Genomic DNA, 21,540 nt, shown 5'->3' with positions numbered 1-21,540 from the left:
CACTGGTGTAAACTCTCGAACATCTCACACTTCTGTTTCATCAGTTTTCTGTTTGACGATTATTCAGCTGTGTGAAAACTATAACTCTAATCTCAGCTAAACTGATTTACTCAGGAACAAATAAAACACTGAAAAAAAACATATCATGTTTAACCTGAGTAGTGAAAGACCGCGGGGGCGTTGAAAACGATGTGCCGGGAGTTCACTGTTCTTGCCGGCTCTAGTGAGCTAACCCCCAGTTAGCTATCGTGCGGGTGGGTAACAGATGTCTCCGAAAACGTCGGAGCACTTTTACAAATATGCGATGTCTTGATAAACCGAGTAGATATTTGAAGTTTGCACAGCTACATTCTCTCCTGAAGATATCTTAAAAGTTTATTTTGTGACCCAGAAAGAGTAATAAGAGTGATATTAAAACTAAGTAGCTGCCGCCATTGTTGGAAACTAGAATTGGCTGGGCCGAGCTATGAATTCTGGGATATGCTGGGCCACGAAGGATACACCCGACCCATCCTTCAAATTTGGGGAAATGAAGGACGCATTTGTCCGCCGCATTTGGAGCAGCCCTTGAATTGGGACAGCCTTCATCGTCTGGCTGTGACGTAATCGGCCTTCAAATGCAGCCTCCGAAGGATGCGGCCTAGGTTTTGGGACACAGCGAGAGTCAACAAGGTTGTTTCCTGTTTGGCACTGAAGCGACTGAGGCGGCAGAAATATGGAGCCACAGCTGTTTTACCCAGGTGTCCATGTGCTATATATCACAGACTGTATATAAAAGATAGACATAGCAACGTCACCTATTGGTTTATATATTTTTTTAAAGATTTATAGATTTTGTATTTATAAATCCAAACATGACCATGATCAGCTAACATTATCACACTCGGTTGACTTGCTGCAATGCATAGACACAGCTACCAGTTAAGTGACATAAAGAAAATACTGGAATTTAAACTAAAACTATAGCACAGTTTTCTGGAACGGGCTGTACAGTTACATGGAAAGCAGGCTGTATCATCTGCGCTCTGTATTTGTATTAAAAAAGTGCCGATTCTACAAAGACAGCCAAGAGGTCCAGTCCACTGACTCAGTGTAACTGTGGTTGGTACCTACATGTTAGACAAGTTTAGACGAGACCCTAATGAAGGAAAATGTGTAGATATATACTCAAGTTAAACAAAAACACTCTCCTATAGTTTTTGTGGATCTCATTATTTAAGCCATAATACTACATTGAATTTATATAAAAATATCAAAGTGAGCCTGTTCATTTACTGCTCTTGACAGTGCTTACAGCTCCCCTTCCCCTCTTCGTTCACGTCAACTTCTTCTCCCAGATGCTTTGTTGGATTTGTCTCGACATAAAATCGTGCTGCTTGATTCAATAAATCTCAGCTTAACATTCATGTTTGGTGCCAAGTTGCCATCTGAGCCACATTACAGTGAACCTTTGGGCTCTCCAGTGTCACCTCATATCACAAAACAAATAAGACCTATTCCTCAGATGAATCTGGAGCCAGGTGCTGATCCCAAACCTGACCTGTGCCCTCAGAATCACACTTAGATGCTGCTCTAAATCCTCACACGGTGCAGTTGTCATGCCTGGCAGTTTGTTGTCGTTCCCGGGTAGCCTCTCTGTTTGCTTCTGTTTGATTTCATAAAACCATTTTGTGTTTTCTCGCTTTAGGAAACACGTGTGAAATCAGTCAAACGGTTCTGGCAATATGACAAAATGTGCCAGAGTATAGCCGACTGCTTCTGGCTTTTCTATTCATTTACACCAGCACAACAGAATCAACAGTAAGCAGCGTCTGGCGCCCATCACAGCCCAAAGCAGATGCTGCGTAGGCCAGAATTCAGGAGAGGCACCTGTGCTTTTCCGCTCCACTTAGCTAAAAAACACTGAATCATCAGTGCTGGAAAGAAATTGAGTGCTTTGCTTTAGTATTGCACTTCATTACTGCACACTGCCATAGTACATTTTGGAAACTTATCTCTAATAATCTAATCCCGGGTATTCACACTCATTCACTCTGAATGGCCCTTATCAGTTATGACTCCTGATAACCCCTTGTTGTAAATTCTAGTAGGTTCAGTGAGCAGCTATCGCCGTTCTAATCAGTGACAAACAGAAAGAAACTCATATGATCTGGCAGACCTGTAGAAGTCATGTGCTCATGTTAGGGAGGTCATCAGGACTACTAACATTGCTCTTTAAGAAAAGCTGGAAGATCTGTGGACACTAAATGATACCAGAGCACTGAACCTGTTAGCAGCTGTGAGAGGCCACAGACTGGTGATATCTCTGGGAGAGATGACTCATAATGGCCATGCAAAGCTCTGATTATAGAGCGGCAACAGCAAATATGGAAGATATCTGTGTTGAGCTATTACATGCACATAAGGCACTTTTCTGACTGCCATAATAAATAAACTCCACCTGGGGAGCACTTTTACAGAGTGCAGTCACTAACAAGGCATTCAGCTTTGATCAAACTCACCGAATATTTTTAACAAACTTCTTTTTAATCAGATTGAAAACATTTGAGATGATTTCGGTTACAGAGTAAAACTAAAACAGCAGGAATAAACACTGAAGTGACACTGAAAGTGTCTGTGGAGAAAACGTGTCTTTAACCTGCAGCCCTCATGATGACCAGCAGGAGTCTGAGAACATAACCCAACTTCTTACCCAATCTTGGTAATAAGATGAGATCAGTGTACTGATTCAAACAGCAAAAGCAATGATGGACTTCCACCAGACACTTAAAATATGTCCAAATATTTTGTGCATTAAAACATTTTTCTGACTCAACGGTTCTTAATGCAGCCACTCGCCCATTTCACTGGACAAATTTGCAGCATTTAGTTTTTCAAACCAAGCTTGAGTTTTAAATCCTAATAAACAGATGTGACCAATCAGACCGCTGCATTTAGCAGCACATGTGCTCGTCACTCAAATTGTGCACCAGTACTGAAATGTCATTGAGATGGAAATAGTGAAATAATCCTATTTGAGCTCAGACACACAACTAGACGGCTCTCTGAAAGTATTCGTCTGCCTCCTCAGACGTGGTTCCAACTGCACTCACGTGAGCTCAAACTCTGACATCGTCAAATATGTACAAAAGTAGTTGTGACTGAACTCCTGGATCGAGCTATGCTGCTGCCACTTTGTCGTGAGAACTGGATAAACTCAGGATTCCCGTTTCTTCCTTTTCTTGTTCAGGAACATCAGGATCAGCTCATCGTCGCTTCATGTCGACTTCATTTTTTTCACAAAAACGCAACACGCTCTGTGTGTGTTTATATTACACAGCAAGTTCAGATCTGGTAAATTCTGGATAATTCCGTGTTCGGTGCGTAACGGCCTTTAAATGTCCAGAATGACACCAGTTTTCAATCACTGCAAATGCAGTCCATTTACTTTTCTTCTAACTGCTCAGATTAAAGTTGAAAGGTTCTCAAGCCATGTGTGGTCCCACTGTGGGAAGTGTGAGCATGACAGCATCTCTGTGCAACTGTCACTGAAGCATAACAAACTACACTCAGGGTGTTTCCTCCAGTCCTAATCCCATCCTTCCAACTAGACCACATTCCACATGATAAATTTGACTTTGCAAGACTGAGAAACAAAAAATCTTTGCAAAAAATCAAAAAAAGAAGCAAATGTATATATAAGGCAACAGTCTGTAAAATGCACATTTAATACATTTAGATAAAAAAAACAAAAATACAGGGAGTGCAGAATTATTAGGCAAATGAGTATTTTGTCCACATCATCCTCTGCATGCATGTTGTCTTACTCCAAGCTGTATAGGCTCGAAAGCCTACTACCAATTAAGCATATTAGGTGATGTGCATCTCTGTAATGAGAAGGGGTGTGGTCTAATGACATCAACACCCTATATCAGGTGTGCATAATTATTAGGCAACTTCCTTTCCTTTGGCAAAATGGGTCAAAAGAAGGACTTGACAGGCTCAGAAAAGTCAAAAATAGTGAGATATCTTGCAGAGGGATGCAGCAGTCTCAAAATTGCAAAGCTTCTGAAGCGTGATCATCGAACAATCAAGCGTTTCATTCAAAATAGTCAACAGGGTCGCAAGAAGCGTGTGGAAAAACCAAGGTGCAAAATAACTGCCCATGAACTGAGAACAGTCAAGCGTGCAGCTGCCAAGATGCCACTTGCCACCAGTTTGGCCATATTTCAGAGCTGCAACATCACTGGAGTGCCCAAAAGCACAAGGTGTGCAATACTCAGAGACATGGCCAAGGTAAGAAAGGCTGAAAGACGACCACCACTGAACAAGACACACAAGCTGAAACGTCAAGACTGGGCCAAGAAATATCTCAAGACTGATTTTTCTAAGGTTTTATGGACTGATGAAATGAGAGTGAGTCTTGATGGGCCAGATGGATGGGCCCGTGGCTGGATTGGTAAAGGGCAGAGAGCTCCAGTCCGACTCAGACGCCAGCAAGGTGGAGGTGGAGTACTGGTTTGGGCTGGTATCATCAAAGATGAGCTTGTGGGGCCTTTTCGGGTTGAGGATGGAGTCAAGCTCAACTCCCAGTCCTACTGCCAGTTTCTGGAAGACACCTTCTTCAAGCAGCGGTACAGGAAGAAGTCTGCATCCTTCAAGAAAAACATGATTTTCATGCAGGACAATGCTCCATCACACGCGTCCAAGTACTCCACAGCGTGGCTGGCAAGAAAGGGTATAAAAGAAGAAAAACTAATGACATGGCCTCCTTGTTCACCTGATCTGAACCCCATTGAGAACCTGTGGTCCATCATCAAATGTGAGATTTACAAGGAGGGAAAACAGTACACCTCTCTGAACAGTGTCTGGGAGGCTGTGGTTGCTGCTGCACGCAATGTTGATGGTGAACAGATCAAAACACTGACAGAATCCATGGATGGCAGGCTTTTGAGTGTCCTTGCAAAGAAAGGTGGCTATATTGGTTGCTGATTTGTTTTTGTTTTGTTTTTGAATGTCAGAAATGTATATTTGTGAATGTGGAGATGTTATATTGGTTTCACTGGTATAAATAAATAATTGAAATGGGTATATATTTGTTTTTTGTTGAGTTGCCTAATAATTATGCACAGTAATAGTCACCTGCACACACAGATATCCCCCTAAAATAGCTAAAACTAAAAACAAACTAAAAACTACTTCCAAAAACATTCAGCTTTGATATTAATGAGTTTTTTGGGTTCATTGAGAACATGGTTGTTGTTCAATAATAAAATTATTCCTCAAAAATACAACTTGCCTAATAATTCTGCACTCCCTGTACATAACAGGAAGTGCAGGAACAGACGTCCACGCAGCATGTTGTTGGACAGTAGAGGAGGGATCACTTTTCTAACCAGCTTTTCGTTTATGGTGCGACGTCATTTTGTAGATTTTGTTCTCATTTAGTATAAAACAGATAATAAAGTCAGGTATCCTATTGGATCCATGCCTCTCTCATCAATCATCACTCCCAGTTTTAAAACATCAAGCACTCAAATACTCAGCTTGTCACGCTCTGCATGTCCATCCTTTATATACAGTCTCTGTGGTACCCATCACTAGAGCTACAGTGAGTAACATACTGAAGCATTGCCATCATGAACACACCGACTGTTGTCACATACACCACCCCTGGGACTCAGCACTGTTCAAGCACCAAATACACATCATCCATTTCAGAAGAAAGATCCAGACATAAGAGTGCTGGCAGCGCTTTGGCATGTAAGGAAATTCTACTTCATGTTTAGCAGAGAAGTCTCTCTTCTAGCACCGCTGTGACGTTGTACAGATACACTCACACAGGCATGCAGGATAAGAACAAACACACACATAAAACAACACACGTGCAGAAATTGAATCACGCACTCACCTCAGTGTATAAGTGTGCTGATTCGGAGTTTCTGACAGGGTCTGGGGGATTTCTCTAATCACCTGGGATGAGGAGGTAGAAAGATACGGTCAGCAGGTGAAGGATGGGCTGCCTCTAAGCTGATCATCTCATCCCAGACCTATATTATTATTTCCCAAGTTTCTCCAATTAGGGAGTGCTGATGTGGGATCAGTGCACAGATCTCCCACAGTCATCGCTTTCAGTACAGAGAGAAGAAGCACAACCGGGAAGAACCGAGGGACCGGATCAGCAGAATTCCTCAGAAATCCTTCACAAATGAAGCTTCACAGAACTCTGGAGGTCGTTTCGACTCTCCGAGCCCTCATTTCAGCTTAAGTGAACTTTGGCGATTTCATGTTAAATCCCTGCGGTTTAGTCTTTTAGCAACGTAGCAGGTGGCAACAGAATATTAAAAAAGCGATATAGCGATTCATCACCTGCTGTGGCTTCTCTTGATGCTTCCGTATAGACGAAAACATTAGTAAACAAACTTAACCTTGCTTCTTTTTTAATAAGTCCTTTGCCAGCTCTGTTTTTAAAAGTGTCAGCAGTTAAACTTTCCTTTGTAGCAAGAAAAAAAACTTATAATAACCTTATAATAGATTGCACCTGTCTGTCAGGTTATCGTGTATCTGAAAATAACAGAGCCGGAAGGTTTTTTTGCACACTGCAGTGGGGTTGATAGGAGAAAAAAGGGTCATAAGTCACTGATTTTCTTCAAAAGCTGAATCAGTGTTTATGATGGATTGCTGTGTTTTGACATCTGATATTGTGGCATCAAGAAAACACAACACAGCAAATCTGATTAAAACTCACCATCACCCAATTAGAAATATCTTTTAATATTAGACCAAACAAAAAAAGAAAAATTAACACCAATGCTTAGATTGAAAAACTGAGTAGTCACTAATTGCTTGCCTCAAACAAATCAGGGTGTCATAAATGGTGGAGGGAAATGAATCATAGATTTACATTTTGTTGTTTTTCTTCCAAAACACAGGAAGTCTGTAATTTGGTCTGTCTGAATTAGTAAAACGAAGCAGATACTTTCATCCATGTTAGGTTAGCCTTCTTAAGATTCATGAAAATATCAAAAATTGCATTAAAATACAATAACAACATGCCAGTGATACATATGGTTTGTTTTAACTGGAAACAAACACCCTGATCTATTTCTTCCTCCTTTACTTTCATCATAATTGTAAAGACAGTTAGAGAGCACCAACAATATAAAGGTCACAGTCACGGGTCAGAGTATGCAGCTTACATAAATGACCGTTGACTTTGTCTCATGGGAAGATGTTTAATACCAAAACATGAGCAGAAAAATACCAGACACGCTCCGACCTAGAACCGGACTAAGAAGTGAGAAAGAACTACTTTCATGAAAGAGCATACGAATAACAGAAACAAAGTCATTTAATTAATATGCATTTCATGCTTTCACATGATATTCCATGCCGTGAAAGATACTTTAAGCACGACTGAACCCAACCATTCCCCTTCAACAGTGCAAGTTCACAACAATCATCTCAAAGCGTTTTATAGTTTAAGGCAGAGGAAACCCAGTGAACAACCCCAGTGATTTGCTATACGGAAGCCTCAGTGGATTATGAACTAGCTTCTGACATGAACAGATCTCCTGGACCAGCAGCGGTCATGCTAGGTTAGCATGCATTAGCTACTGTGGTCTGTTTAGCTACAGCAGTTGTTTGGTTTCCTGCACTATAAAAACTGTGCTTTAGCTTCACTGAACGCAGTCACCAATGTGAGGTAAAGATTACATTAAATGAATACCATCATATATAAACTAATGTAAACATGTAAAATAAAAATAGTGCACAAAATGAACAAAATATGAATCATGGGTAATCTCGCCCTCTGCAGAACTGCTGTACTTTGCAGCACTTTTATCCCCTAAAAGAAATCTAAGAATGATGAGAAAAGGGGAAGAAAAAGCTATTTTTTGAGGAGAAGTTGCTTTACTTTTCTGAACACCTCCTGTCTCTTTACATGATCCCAGTCTGACTCCTTGATGTCAAGATCAGGGCTCTGCGGGAGCTTGATGAATTAATTTTGGTCCAAGAGTCATGCTTGATGGTGTTGCATCAAGAAACAAATCTGATCATGTAGTGCATAAAAACATTTACACAGCGTTCTACAGTCACAGTCGCCTTTGTCTCTCACATTTTTAATTAAAAAATAATAAAAATGGAGTTTCGAGCAGTGAGAGGCGAGTCATGCATTAAAGTGTACCAGCAGCACTAAGTGTTGGGACTCTGTCGTACGATGATCATGATGATGCATTGAGGTTGAAAAGCTATAAAAATATTCTCCAGCCACGAAATCCAGTGTCAGTGGTGACACACCTGAACCGGATCCTTTAATGGCTCCCTTTTAGACCGGGGAATAAAAATACTGTTTAAGGAATTAGCAGCTCAGCGGAGTGGAGATGTGCAGCATATGGAGGTTTAAAAATGTGGACGAATCAGCAGCTTTTACTTAACAGCAAGTCATGAAAAAGCTTTCAAACTAAGACTCATTGAGTGCGAACATGGTTTGCAACAGTCTCGGTGTGGATATTTGCATATGTGACAGAACGTAAAGTGACACACATAAAGCGCATAAGCTCAGCTGGCTCCGTTTAAAGGAATAAAGGAGCACACCAGCACTCACACCACACTCTGCTGCTGCATAATTCCTCACAGGTATGTGCACAGGATTTTGCTGGTTATGCTTAGTGAACGTGGGTGCAGGTTGCATAGCCTTCCACATGGACTTGTGTGTTATATTTGAACCTAATTACTGGAATTAGTTTCTCACTTTGCTATCATGAACAGCATGCACTAAGACTCTAAGAATAGAGAGTAACCTTTTCTAGGCACAAAACTCACCTACTACACTGTAGTAACTTCAGATTTCAAGATAGCCAGTGCAACTTGTGTGGTCATGAATATTCAGACCACTTTGGCCTTTGCAAAGCTCTCCTCGGGGCTTTGAGAAAACCTTGCCAAATTGAAGGAAAAAACATACTACTTGAAGTAGACAATGTGTGGGAGCTCAACACCAATTAAAATCAAGAGCCAGTTAGGAACAAAACATTGATTTAACCCTTTGTGTCAGGTAAGCAGGCATTAAAGAAGAGAACAACTTCTGTCATGTTTGATTCATTTAATGCATTTAGCAAAAGTATTACATCGTGTCCATCTAAGAGATGTTGACGCAAGTGGAGGAGTTCATTATTAGGCAGTAAACTAAAATATATCTAGATACCAAAAACTTTAGAAGTGGACAAATCAACAATCTGATACTGTCAAGGCTGCAGCAGCAGTCGTGTGGTGTTGTGAGTAGGGATGGGTACCGGTATCCGGTGCCATAATGGCACCGGTTCTGACATAAACGGTAGTAACCAGACCGAAAAGCAGCGCACATTTCGGTGCTTTTTTTTTCCTGAGATGTGATACACTTCAGATTCTAGCCAATCATTTTACGTTTCCAAGGATAGTAGGCGGGCCCAGGTACGTACGTTCTTTTAGAGCAGAGCTACAGATTAAAAATGCCCAAGGCGAAGCGGTCAGAAGTTTGGCTGTGCTTCACAGCAAAAGATGCAAACTCAGCAGCCTGCAACAAGTGCTTTAAGCTGATACTGTGATACTGACAAAGGAGGTAACACCTCGAATCTGATGAAACACCTGGCGACGCATAGCGGGGTTTTTTTTAAAGCCGAGAAATGCACCGTACCTACTGCGGGCGTGGTGCCTGTTATCGGTCCCGGAGTTAGCAACATCCCCCAAGAACCCGAAGAGGAGAGTCCTGGCCCCTAGCCCTGCCAGTGTAGCAGAAATGATGACGGATGATGATGGCAGCAGCAGCCGTTCTTCTCTGCGTGAGTAGCTTAATGTTGTTCGTGTTTAATTTACGTTGTGTACTCTAACCACATTATTACATTAATGTATGTAAGGTAAACTAGCAAACACCGTCATGGATACATGCGGCTGTCTTCTTGTTTGATGGCAGATACTCCCTTCACCCTGGCCAAAAAGGCTAAAATGACCAAAGAAAAATTCAAAAACAGTTAAACATGAGAGGTTTTTGGACAAAGTTTGTCTTTTTTCCATTGTTCAAGCACTGCTTCCAGCCAAGAGTGATACCATATATGCCCTATAGCTGCAGAAAAGACTAACATTGTTATCTTTTTACAAAAAAACAGCTGAACATGAGAGGTTTTTGGACAAAGTTTGTGTTCTCCATTCTTTAAGCACCGGTTCGAGCACCGGTTCGAGCACCGGCACCGTTTCAAAAGTACCGGTTTGGCACCGGTATCGGATAAAACCTAGACGATACCCATCCCTACTTGTGAGAAATGACCCAAAATGCTGGCACTGGATGTTATGCGAGTGAGCTTTGTTGCAGAAGGTGAACACAACAAAAGCGAAGGCAGAACTAAAACACAACCTACACTGGGAAAAACTAAAGAACAAACCTGAAACCATACAAAAACAGGATGAAGAGCTGAAATGGCACGGAGAATGTTGGGCAGAGATTACACCAGGTTACACAGACAAATTGACAAGGAAGGTGGAGGAGTGGAGCACGAGTGCTAGGGAGGTGCTCCTTCAGACTGTAGAGGACTGTAGAGGAACAACAACGCATGCTGGCTAAACTAACTGACTTAGAAACTCGGTCTCGGAGGAATAACCTTCGTATATTTGGAATACCGGAGGGCCAGGAATCTGATAACCCGACAAAATATGTGGAGAAGCTCTTTAAAACTGAACTAGATTTGCAGGACCTGGAGTTGGGGATAAAACGCTGTCATAGATCACTTGGTCAGAGGCCTCCCTCACACGCGCCTCCCAGATCCATGATTGTCTGCTTCCTCGAATATAGCATCAAAGAGGAAGTGTTGAAAAAAGCATGGATGAAGAAGGATATACGCATAGACGGACGTCGGATTTATGTGGATCACGACTACCCGGCAGAAATCATCCAGAAACGAAAGGAATACGCCCCGCTGCGGAAAATGTTAAAGGAAAAGGATATCCGATTTCGGACACAGGCCCCAGCGAGGCTCCGGGTCTTCTACAAAGATGGTCCGATTACTTACGAGAGCGCGTCATCAGCAAAGCTAGATCTGGAGAAGAAAGGATTGCTAAAAAGAGAAGAAGATGGTGGATCGGGGGAAACCCCCAGCCGCCACCCAGCTCAAGGGATTAACGGGACTCAAGCAAGGCTAGAGGACAACTCGTGGAAGGTCAGCGGACGGGACGAAGGACGGAGAAGAGCTGTGGATGTTAAATGGGCGCGGGAAAAACTCAAGAGATTTCATCATTCATCTCATCTGAAAGACTAAACTAGTTGAGAGGCTTCTAGTGAGTAAACACTCCGTTTATGGTTGTTAAATAGAGTCAAGGAAAAACTTTATGAACAATTAAGGACAGATGTTATTAATATTATTATAGTTCAACAAGAATATTAGGATAGTTATCCTGTTAATTTATTAGTAGACAACTGTGGTTTGATAGAGTTTTAGTAAAGGACCACCGAACTGAGATGAGTGAAGCGCGCTCTCGCCACCTATTGGGAGTTGTGACGGAACCGGAACGGACATCATACTCCCACGAGGGGCCCTCCGCACGGAGAATCCCCCTCGCTGATTTAGAAGTTAGTTTCTTACTTCTTATTTGGAAGTCATATGTAGTTTGTAAGTCCAATTGTTGTTTTTCAAGGCACAGGTCGTTTTTTTCAGGACTGATTGCTCGGGGCGGGGAGAGTTTATCTTATAGATGGTATCTTAGGAGAAAACCATGTCATTCCAGGAATATAGGATAATATCATTGAATGTTAATGGTCTTCAAAACCCCATTAAGAGGAAAAAGATAGCAACTAAAATGAGAAGGGAAAGGCATGATATAGTATTTTGGCAGGAGACCCATTTAAACAATATGGAACATGAGCAGTTAAAACGCCTGGGGTTCAAACATGTATACTACTCATCATATAGACAAAAGTGTGCAAGGGGGGTTACAATATTGATTGCTAATAAAATAAATTTTCAATTAATTCAACAAATAAGGGATAGAAAAGGACGATATGTTATGGTAGTGGGTCAAATTGATCATAAACTGGTGACTCTGTTAAATGTTTAAAGGCCGCCAGATAATGATCAGGAATTTATTAAGAAACTATTTAATCTGATCGCGGAACACACCAAGGGAACCCTTATCTGTGGTGGGGATTGGAATATACAATTACAGCCCCACTTAGATTCCAACAACAAAACTAAAAGGACGACTCAGGAGACAAAAACAGTTAAAAGGCTTCTTGTAGAAGGAAATATGATAGACGTTTGGAGGGAGCTACATCCCAAGGAAAGAGCCTATACGTTTTTCTCATACCCCCATAAAGTACACTCCAGGTTGGATTATTTTTTTATGTTTAACACTGATAGACATAGAATTCTCAGATGTAACCTAGGGGTAAAAGATGTATCAGACCATGCAGGTGTTTACTTGTCTATACATTTGGAGACTGAAATAAAGCAGACTAGCTGGAAGCTGAATATGAGTTTGTTAAATGATACCAAGTGTATACAATTAGTAAGAAATGAGTATAGAAACTACTGTGAACAAAATGATAATCAAGAGGTGTCCCCAAGTGTTACATGGGATGCATCCAAAGCGGTAATGAGAGGAAAATTGATCATGTGGTCCTCGTACAAAAAGAAAGAGAAACAAAGGCAAATTAATGAGTTACTACTTACATTAAAGAATTTAGAGACTAAACACACCACTGTTGAAGACTCTCAAACATTGGAAGAGATAAATTTAACAAAACGGAAATTAAATGATATATATGACAGACAAGAAGAACTAAAAGCCAGATTTGTTAAGCAAAAGTATTATGATTACGGCCCTAGGGCAAAGAAACTATTGGCCTGGAGAATTAAAAAACAACAAGAAGAAAGAGGAATTTACAGTATAAAAGATGATGAGACTCAAAAAATGTGTTACACTGCTAAAGAAATACAAAACTCATTTGAAAACTATTATAAAAACTTACATTCAGAGACACAAAAGGCTGACCCTCTAAACATTCAGAAATTTTTGCATTCCCTGGATTTACCTAATATTGGACGGGAACAAAACAAAAGACTAATGCAACAAATTAGTAAACAAGAACTGGATAAAGCCATTGCGAAAACAAAAACAAATAAGATGCCGGGTATGGACGGATTTACATCAGAATATTATAAAACTTTTAGAGAGTTATTATCACTGCTATTATTAAAATGTTTTAACTATGTGTTGGAGGGAGGGGAGTCACCAGCATCCTGGAGACAGGCAATCATTTCAGTAATTCCAAAGGTGGGCAAGGATAAAAGGGAATGCAGTTCATATCGACCAATTTCAATTCTGAATATGGATTATAGATTATTCACCTCAATAACAGCAGAAAGGCTTAAAAATACAATACCAGAAATTATTGACGAAGATCAGACAGGATTTCTCAAAAACAGACAGATACAAGACAGTATAAGACGTGCCTTACATTTAATGGATTATATGAATAAATCCCAAAGGGAATCAATTCCATTAAGCCTTGATGCAGAAAAGGCGTTTGACTCCGTCCAGTGGGATTATTTATTTTTGGTTATGGAGCGGTTTGGTTTCGGAGACCCTTTTATTCAACTGATTAAAAATGTATATTATTTACCTTCAGCAAGAATAAAAATAAATGGGAGCTTAACTGGAGTAGTGGACTTGCAGAGGGGATGTCGGCAGGGATGTCCGCTTAGCCCAGCCTTGTTTGCTTTATTTATTGAACCACTGGCGCAAGCTATTAGGGAGGATGAACAAATTAAAGGGATATGGATACGGAATACGGAATATAAAATGGGATTATATGCAGATGATGTTTTGCTGACCCTCACAGATCCAGAAAGAAGCTTACCTAAGTTATGGTTAAAGATGGAAATGTTTGGAGAACTTTCTGGATATAAAATAAACATACAAAAAACACAGGTGATCACATACAATTATGTACCCACAACAAAGATCAAAAGTATGTCTAAATTTAATTGGAATAATAAAATAATTAAATATTTAGGTATTAAGATTCCCAAAACACTGACAGAAATCTATGAAATAAACTATTCACCAATTACAAGGGAACTGAAAGAAAACATTCAAAGGTGGAGCCTACTGCCACTTGATCTGTATAATAGGATTGACCTGATCAAAATGAATATACTTCCGCTACTGCTTTTCCTTTTTCAATCTATACCGGTACACGTACCAGCCAAACAATTTGCGTTATGGAACAGAATGATTTCGGGATTTATATGGAAGGGCCGCAAACCAAGAGTTAGATATATAACATTGCAACTACCTAAGGAAAGGGGTGGACTTTCCCTCCCAAACTTAGAAAGCTATTTTAAAGCAGCACAATTAAGATACTTAATTTATTGGTGTGATCCATCGTACGAAGCAAAATGGAAATATTTAGATGTGACACAATTAAAATTACCATTACAGACAATATTAGGAGATAAAAAATTATATTTGGAACAGAAAAATAATTTAAATGAATGGACTAAAACTCCTTTAAAGATATGGTTTGATGAATGTGAAAGTCTTAAATCAGGAGCTGGTCTCAAACAACTCAGATGGGTCACACATGATAAGGAATTTATCCCTGCACAAATAGATAGACGTTATACAACTTGGTTAACAAGGGGGATCGGACCATTTTGCTCATTGTTAGGAAAAGAAGGATTACAAAGTTTCGAAAAATTAAGAGACACCTATGGTTTGGAAAACCAAGATTTTTTCAGATATCTCCAAGTTAGGTCCTATTTCAATAGTAATATAAAAACTACAGAAGAACGTAATGAAGGCCTAGTCCCCGTTATAAAAGAAGCTTATAAAGGTCAGATTAAAAATAAATTGATTGCTAAACTTTATCGGAACTTACAATCACTTAAGGATCAATCAACCAATTATATCAAAATTAAATGGGAGACGGAGGCTAAAATCAACATATCAGAGGACAGTTGGTTAAATATATGCAGGACGCAGATGGAAACTACTAGCTCGGGTTATTGGAGGGAATTCACGTGGAAAAATGTTATTAGGTTTTTTATAACACCCAAAATAAAATACAAACAAAAAGGTCAACTGACAGATGGATACTGCTGGAGAAACTGTGGGGAAAACTTGGCAGATCATTTTCATATATTTTGGAAATGCCCAATAATCCTGTCATACTGGAGTGAAGTGGTCGAATCAATTTACTTGGTGACTGGTCACAAACTAAATTTGGATTTTTGTACTGTGTACTTGGGCGATATCCCATCAGCAGCCTCCTTAAAGGACAAATATTTGATAAACATCCTGTTGGGAGCTGGCAAAAAAGCGCTTACCAGGAGGTGGCTGGAGAAAGAGCCCCCAACAAAGAAAGATTGGATAGGAATAATGGAGGAAATATATAGAATGGAAAAACTTACTTTTTTTTTTAACCTCAAAATGGACCAATTTTATAAAAACTGGAGGAAGTGGGAGAGATTTGTTGAAGGTAGTAACGTGGGATGAGATATTCACGCAACTACTGGAAGAAGGAAGGTCTGCTAAGGACGTTTTTTTATAAAAGGTAATTTATAAAAGAGACTGGAAATACCCTTCCGAATATGATCAGGGATGGACTGTAAAGTGCTGAGTGGACAGTAGTAAAAACCTAACGACATGGGACCTGTAAAGAGGTGGAGGGGAGCTCCCCCAGACCGAGCAGATCTGCGGGTTTCACTGTGCCAATATGTTATTGTTAGTGCGTAGTATCTTTGTTTTTTGGGTTTTTTTTGGGTTTTTTTGGGGGGGGGTTGGGTTTTTTTTTTTGTTTTGTTTTTTTGTTTTTTTTGTTTTTTTGTGTGTATTGCTAAATTAAAGTGCCTTTTTATAAAAGAGCTTATGAGGTTCTCAGTGGCAGAATATAATCTGCAATAAGACGTTATTTTTTAGCAAAGCCAAAGGAAAATAAGAAGGTACAATCTGCACAGAAATGAACATTTGTGAGATATATAATGAATTTTGATTTTACAAACTTTTCCCTTCCTATTTTTTTTTTTGTTTTCATATCAAAGCTGAATGATACAGGGCTGGCGGTCCATAAAGATAACTGAAGCTCAAATTTTGTATCTCTATATGTAATCATGGGAAAAGAGGGATTTGAGTTTGGCCTAAACACACCATGAGAGTGAAGCGATGATTATGAGTTGTTTGTTTGTTTTTTTTTACTGTATTTGGTTTTTTTTTCATGTGGATGACTGTCATAGTTACAAAACTTTCAATTAAAAAAAAAAAAATACAAATTGACAAGGAACACAGGCGAAAACACACAAGGTAACGAGCGAACGACACCATCTGATCTGGAGAACGCAACATCGTCTGTCAAACATGGTGGAGGCAGTGTTATGGTTTGGGAATATTTGACTCTCAATAGAACCGAGTCATTAGTGTTTATTGATCGTGCGATTGCTGATAGAAGTAGCAGGGTTAACAGTACAGTGTACAAGACTATACCCTCTGCTCAAACTCAGCCAGTGTCTGCAAAATTGGTCCTATAGCACAAACTGATTATGAGTTTCTCGAGGCAAAATAATGGGATATTCTTCAATGGCCAACTGAGTCACCTGATCTCAACCCAACAGAGACTATTCTTCAATCAAGACAAAACTGAGAGACTCACAAACAAACAACAAACGAAGGCAGACTAAATATAAAAATGTGATACTTTGTTAAACCTCTTGAATTAAAGCCGGGAGTCTCGTCTTGATAGTTTCATTTTAAAATCCACTGTGGTAGTGGACTGAACTATGATTACATCCATTATGCCATTGTCACGAAACCTGTGGTACCAATAACTATACTGTAGTTTTAAAGATGGAAAGTTTCTTCACACTGTCATAAAAAATACATCTTTAATGGCAACTTTACTTTTCCAGGAACGACGGAGACTTCAGTAAAGTCAACAACACGATCAGCCACGTTTGGCCTCTCGGTCAAAGAAGGCGAGAGACTCCAAGTTTCTGCAGCCACTTACTTGTCATTCTGGTAATGCAGTGCGAGGGCTACACCCTCCTCCTTAATTTAATTAGATTTTCATCTTTTGAGAAAACACTATTCATTCCCCACATGTGGCTCAGGGCCACCCTGCTGACAGAGACTGAGCTGCGAATGCATGACACTCTTACCAATGTGACTTTTGTTAATCACTCCTTTTCTATTCTACACGGAGAGCACAAGAATACAGCGCCCATTACACACACCGCCACCCAATTAGAGCAGAAAGGTGAATTAATGAACAGGTCGGGGCAGGTTAATGAAGGGTGGCGCTGATCTGCTGAGGACTCAAATTAAAAACTGTATCCTTTGTCTGAATAAAGTTTTATTCAGCCAGCTTCTCCCTCTGACTTGCTATTATCATGTTTGTGCTATCGCGCTTTAAATTACAACGCAGCGCTGAGCAGCTGCAGTGACGGCGGTGTCAGACTTTATGCAAATAAAAATAAAGTTAAAGCCAGAAGAGGAATGAGGCTGAATGATCAGAATAATTACAAATGACTGTGCTTACTTCAGATTTATTTGGATTTTACAAGAAAATGAATGTTCTGTATCAGAACTGTCATCACCTAGAGAAAATTTCATGCCCTGAAATGACACTGCCAGCCTGTCACAGGGCTAACTCATAAACGCTAACAACCATTCACACTCACATTTACACCTATGGGCAGTTTAAAATACCCAGTACAGCTTTATACTATCAGTTATTAGTTGCTATCACACTGGAATATTTTACCATTCTGGCCGTAATCTCTAAAACAAAATAAATCACCATATCTATTAAGACACTTAAGAGAGGGGTCTCAAACATAAGTCCCGGGGGCCGGAATCAGCCTGGCAACGACTCCAATCAGGCCCACGGAAGAGCTTTGGAAAATGTTAAGGAGGGCATCAGTTTTGTTTTGTTTTTTTGGACACACATATATATACACACATATTAGGGCTGGGCGATATATCGAGTTTTTAAAAAATATCGATATATTTTCATACGAGATATAAGATGTGACAATATCCTTTATATCGATATAGTCTATGTTACGTTATAATTATACTTGTGGAGCCACAAGTTTGCCTCTCTTTTGTCCACTTTTGTCTCTACGCAACGTTACTCGGCCTCGCCTCTCCTTCACTGAACACAACTCCCCCTCCTCCCCCATAGCTTCACCTGCAGGCAGCGACAAGATGGACACGGCAAATCTCCGTTAGCGAGTTGTGGGGCTGAACGGTGTCAACGTGTTAGCGAGCTAACCGCGCTAACGAGCTAACCACGCTAACGACATGCAGCCCACAGGGGCTGCACGGCCTAAAATCCTTTCATTTTCTCAAAAGTTGACAGCGCGCCTTACGTATGAATTCTGGTTGCGCTTACTGACCGCGAACCGATTTTATGTGGTACACGGCGCTCAGCAATCTGTCAAAAAATGTTTTAGTTTGACTTTGCTAAGCTACGGAGCTGCACCGCTTGATGGATTGTCGGAGCATTACGGCTACCGTAGTCAGGAGCCTCGCGGAGTGATACGCACTGTGCTTCAACGTAATATTACCGTATTGTGTGTGTATAAGGGCCATAAATGGCACCTGTTAAGAGACATGGTTACAAAGAGGATTTCAAACTCAAGGCTGTCAGTCAGGCAGTAGAAGTTGGGAACAGAGCAACTGTGAAACCTGTCTTTGTTATTATGCTCAGCGTCTGTTAGTTTACATTTTGACTGCACAATTATGAGCTTTTTGTTATGCACAAAAACAACATTGTTTTCTTTTATTTATGGAGCATGATTATTTAATAAATGCTGATAATTTATTTTTGAGTAATTTCTTCATGTAAATCTATGCTGTATGTAAATAAAAATGCCTGTGTGACATCTGGGACACAGTGTGACTAAGAACTCTCTTTTTGTTCTTAACTTATGGCTTTAAAAAAATATCGAGATATATATCTTATATCGCCACCCAGCTAAAAAATATCGAGATATGAATTTTGGGTCATATTGCCCAGCCCTAATACATATACATTATATATACTTCACACAGTTAAACAACAAAACAAAATAAACAATAAAAAAGCATTTTTATGAATTAACAGCTCTCTGTTGTTTGATTACAGGACAGTCTGGGAAATGAATGAGTTATTTCACACATTCAGGCTGACAGATTTCCTTCCTTTACCACATTTACCGCATTTATTTTTCCTATTTTACTTTCATAGGGATACACACTGACCTCTTTACTTTAAACTTCCAACAGGATCCAACATTCTAACAGACAATGGTGTATTGCTGTCCTCTGTATTTATTATTACCTCCTACTTTTGTTCTGCTGCAGTTTTTCAGCTTAATTCAAACAAGTGTTAGCAATGAAAGTCGCCTACTCCATAACCTCGGTGACTTGCAGTACATCTCCTTTAAAAACTCCCACTCGCCTCCAGGTTCATATTTCAATGTTTCTGTGTTTTACAACAAACGCTAAAATTATTCTATGTACTGCTAAAAGTCCAAAGGTCAGGTGAGAATTTTGGCAAAGATTTAATACCTGAGTTATTCTGCAAAAGAACAAAAAGTAAAAGAAAAACAAAACTCATCTTAACACAACATGGCTTTATACTGCAGAATGTAGAGACGAGTCAGTGAAAGTAATCACTGAAAAACAGGAAGCTGGTGTTTGTCATTGCTTACAGACACGAGTAATAATGTGCTGTTAGCTGCAAATCAAGTTAAGGGTAGAATTGGAAAAACATGCAAAAATTGTCAGAGAAGTACGACAGACAAACACTAGAAACAAATTTAAGGAGCTCAGAGAACATGTTTCCATCTGGAGACTCGTTGTTTGCAGGATGTGATTCCAGCCCACAGTCAATTGTTTAACGAAACAGAAAAGAAACTGCAAAAAAAATTGTGAAAACTGAAGGTTTCGGTTTTCTGGGCAGTATGCAAAAGCAGCGTTCGACAGCACGCGGGGCTTCAAAGAACTCAGAAACTCTCAGCACGGCAAATATCCTGCGAGTGCCTGGTTAGGAAATGAGCAACTGTAAACCAATCCAGCTGTACTGAACCAACACGCCCACTACTTTTCAACAGGAGAGGGAGGTGATCGTGTCCGCACAACTCACATGAAAGCACACCTGATATCAGAGACAGGAAAAGAGAAAAATAAGCGAGCAAAAAAACCTGTTTTTTTTTTCTTTCAAATGTGAACTTTGGCTTCACAGTTTTTTCTCCTCTGTGGCTGAAATGTGTTAAAAACATGTGAATAAACGGGGAAAAAAAACTGTAGCTTCAACAAGAGAAAAAGAAATTAAAGAAAGATTGACCAGAAACTGTCTGAAAATGACTAAAAAGCTATTCCCACCGACACTGACACCAGCTACGTATCTTCAGCTGTTCCATATTCCAATTTTGTTGCTCTTTTCATACAGCTCGTCTTCTCTTTGCACAGACTCCCATCATTGTTACTCTCGCTCACAGTTTCATGTCTGCTGTCTTGATTTAAATGTTTGGTTCTTTCCATCTAATCTTCCAATTCTGTTTCTCTGCCTCCGTCTCTTGCAATCCGTCTCTCTCCCGCTAAGAGAGATTAAAGTGGAGGCAGATGTCGTGTTAATGGCCATCAGCTCATCCTGTGCAGACACTTTCACAGTCTGCGCTGCCTACCTGCTTAATTAGTCAAGAGGCAATCCCCCGGCAATGAATCTGGCCCAAACTGCTGCTGCACGCATAGACACATGGACCTACTGCAACCCTGATTTTGTTTTTTCCAAAAATCAGTTGGCCACTGTGAAATATAAATAGAATTAAGGGAAAAAGGTTGCAAACCCTGTAATGATAGACACATAGATGTACAGTGGAGGGGATATTTTTTGTAAAGCACCGAGCACAGAAGCCCCACCCAGCTGCTGTCAGACTGGTTATGAGGAGCAGCCAAAGAAGTGGGGATGAGCTAAAACAACCCGTCTCAGACAAAGACTGCGCTGAGTACCAGTAAAAGGTGGATATGTATAATTTGCGGTGCTGAATCATTAAAAACTGCTGCAGCACGATCTAATAATATTAATGTAGAGCTGAGAATAAGCAGAACACGTACTCTTTAAGATCAAAGTACTAAACTGATCAGTCTACTTGGTAGAATTGCAGTGCCAACATATCTTTAAGTGAGAGAGCAGGGTAGGTAGTTTGAGCCATGCATGTTGTGGTTCTGCCAAACCACACACTGTGAATCACGGGCACTTTGCTACTTAAACAGAAGTATCACATACATAAACTGCGCTCAGATCAAATTACAAAGAAAATAGTTAATATTTTTATGTATATATATTTTTTTAATTTGTGCCCCAAACCTGCTTGTCTCACAACATACCAGCCATTATTTTTACCCTTCATTTGATCTGGGTAGCACAAACCTAAACCTAAACCTCAAAGTGACGATCAGCCAGAGTGACCTCAGTCTGATGAGCTACAGCTTAGAAATTCACCACAGTGGAAAAAACCCACACATACAGTTTCAAGCCTCCAAGTCCAG

At 40.1% G+C, this 21,540-nt stretch overlaps 1 protein-coding gene across 2 annotated transcripts in view; it reads right to left on the bottom strand.

Annotated features, from left to right (window-relative positions):
- The window catches only part of sgcd (sarcoglycan, delta (dystrophin-associated glycoprotein)), a 428,494-nt gene that overhangs the window by 261,340 nt on the left and 145,614 nt on the right, over positions 1-21,540 (bottom strand). Inside the window, exon 2 of one of the 2 annotated variants that reach the window (XM_084940967.1) lies at positions 5,891-5,952. The exons of the other annotated variant lie outside the window; for it this stretch is intronic. The gene's annotated coding sequence lies outside the window, so the exon portion shown is untranslated. The remainder of the gene's footprint in view (positions 1-5,890; positions 5,953-21,540) is intronic. 2 annotated transcript variants of the gene reach the window in all.

This window comes from Perissodus microlepis, chromosome 10, assembly GCF_051167445.1.
Source record: "Perissodus microlepis isolate ML-2025 ecotype Zambia chromosome 10, ASM5116744v1, whole genome shotgun sequence".
Classification (NCBI taxonomy): domain Eukaryota; kingdom Metazoa; phylum Chordata; class Actinopteri; order Cichliformes; family Cichlidae; genus Perissodus; species Perissodus microlepis.
The sequence above is the reverse complement of the archived record's forward strand: the minus strand, read 5'-3'. Positions and strand labels throughout refer to the sequence as shown.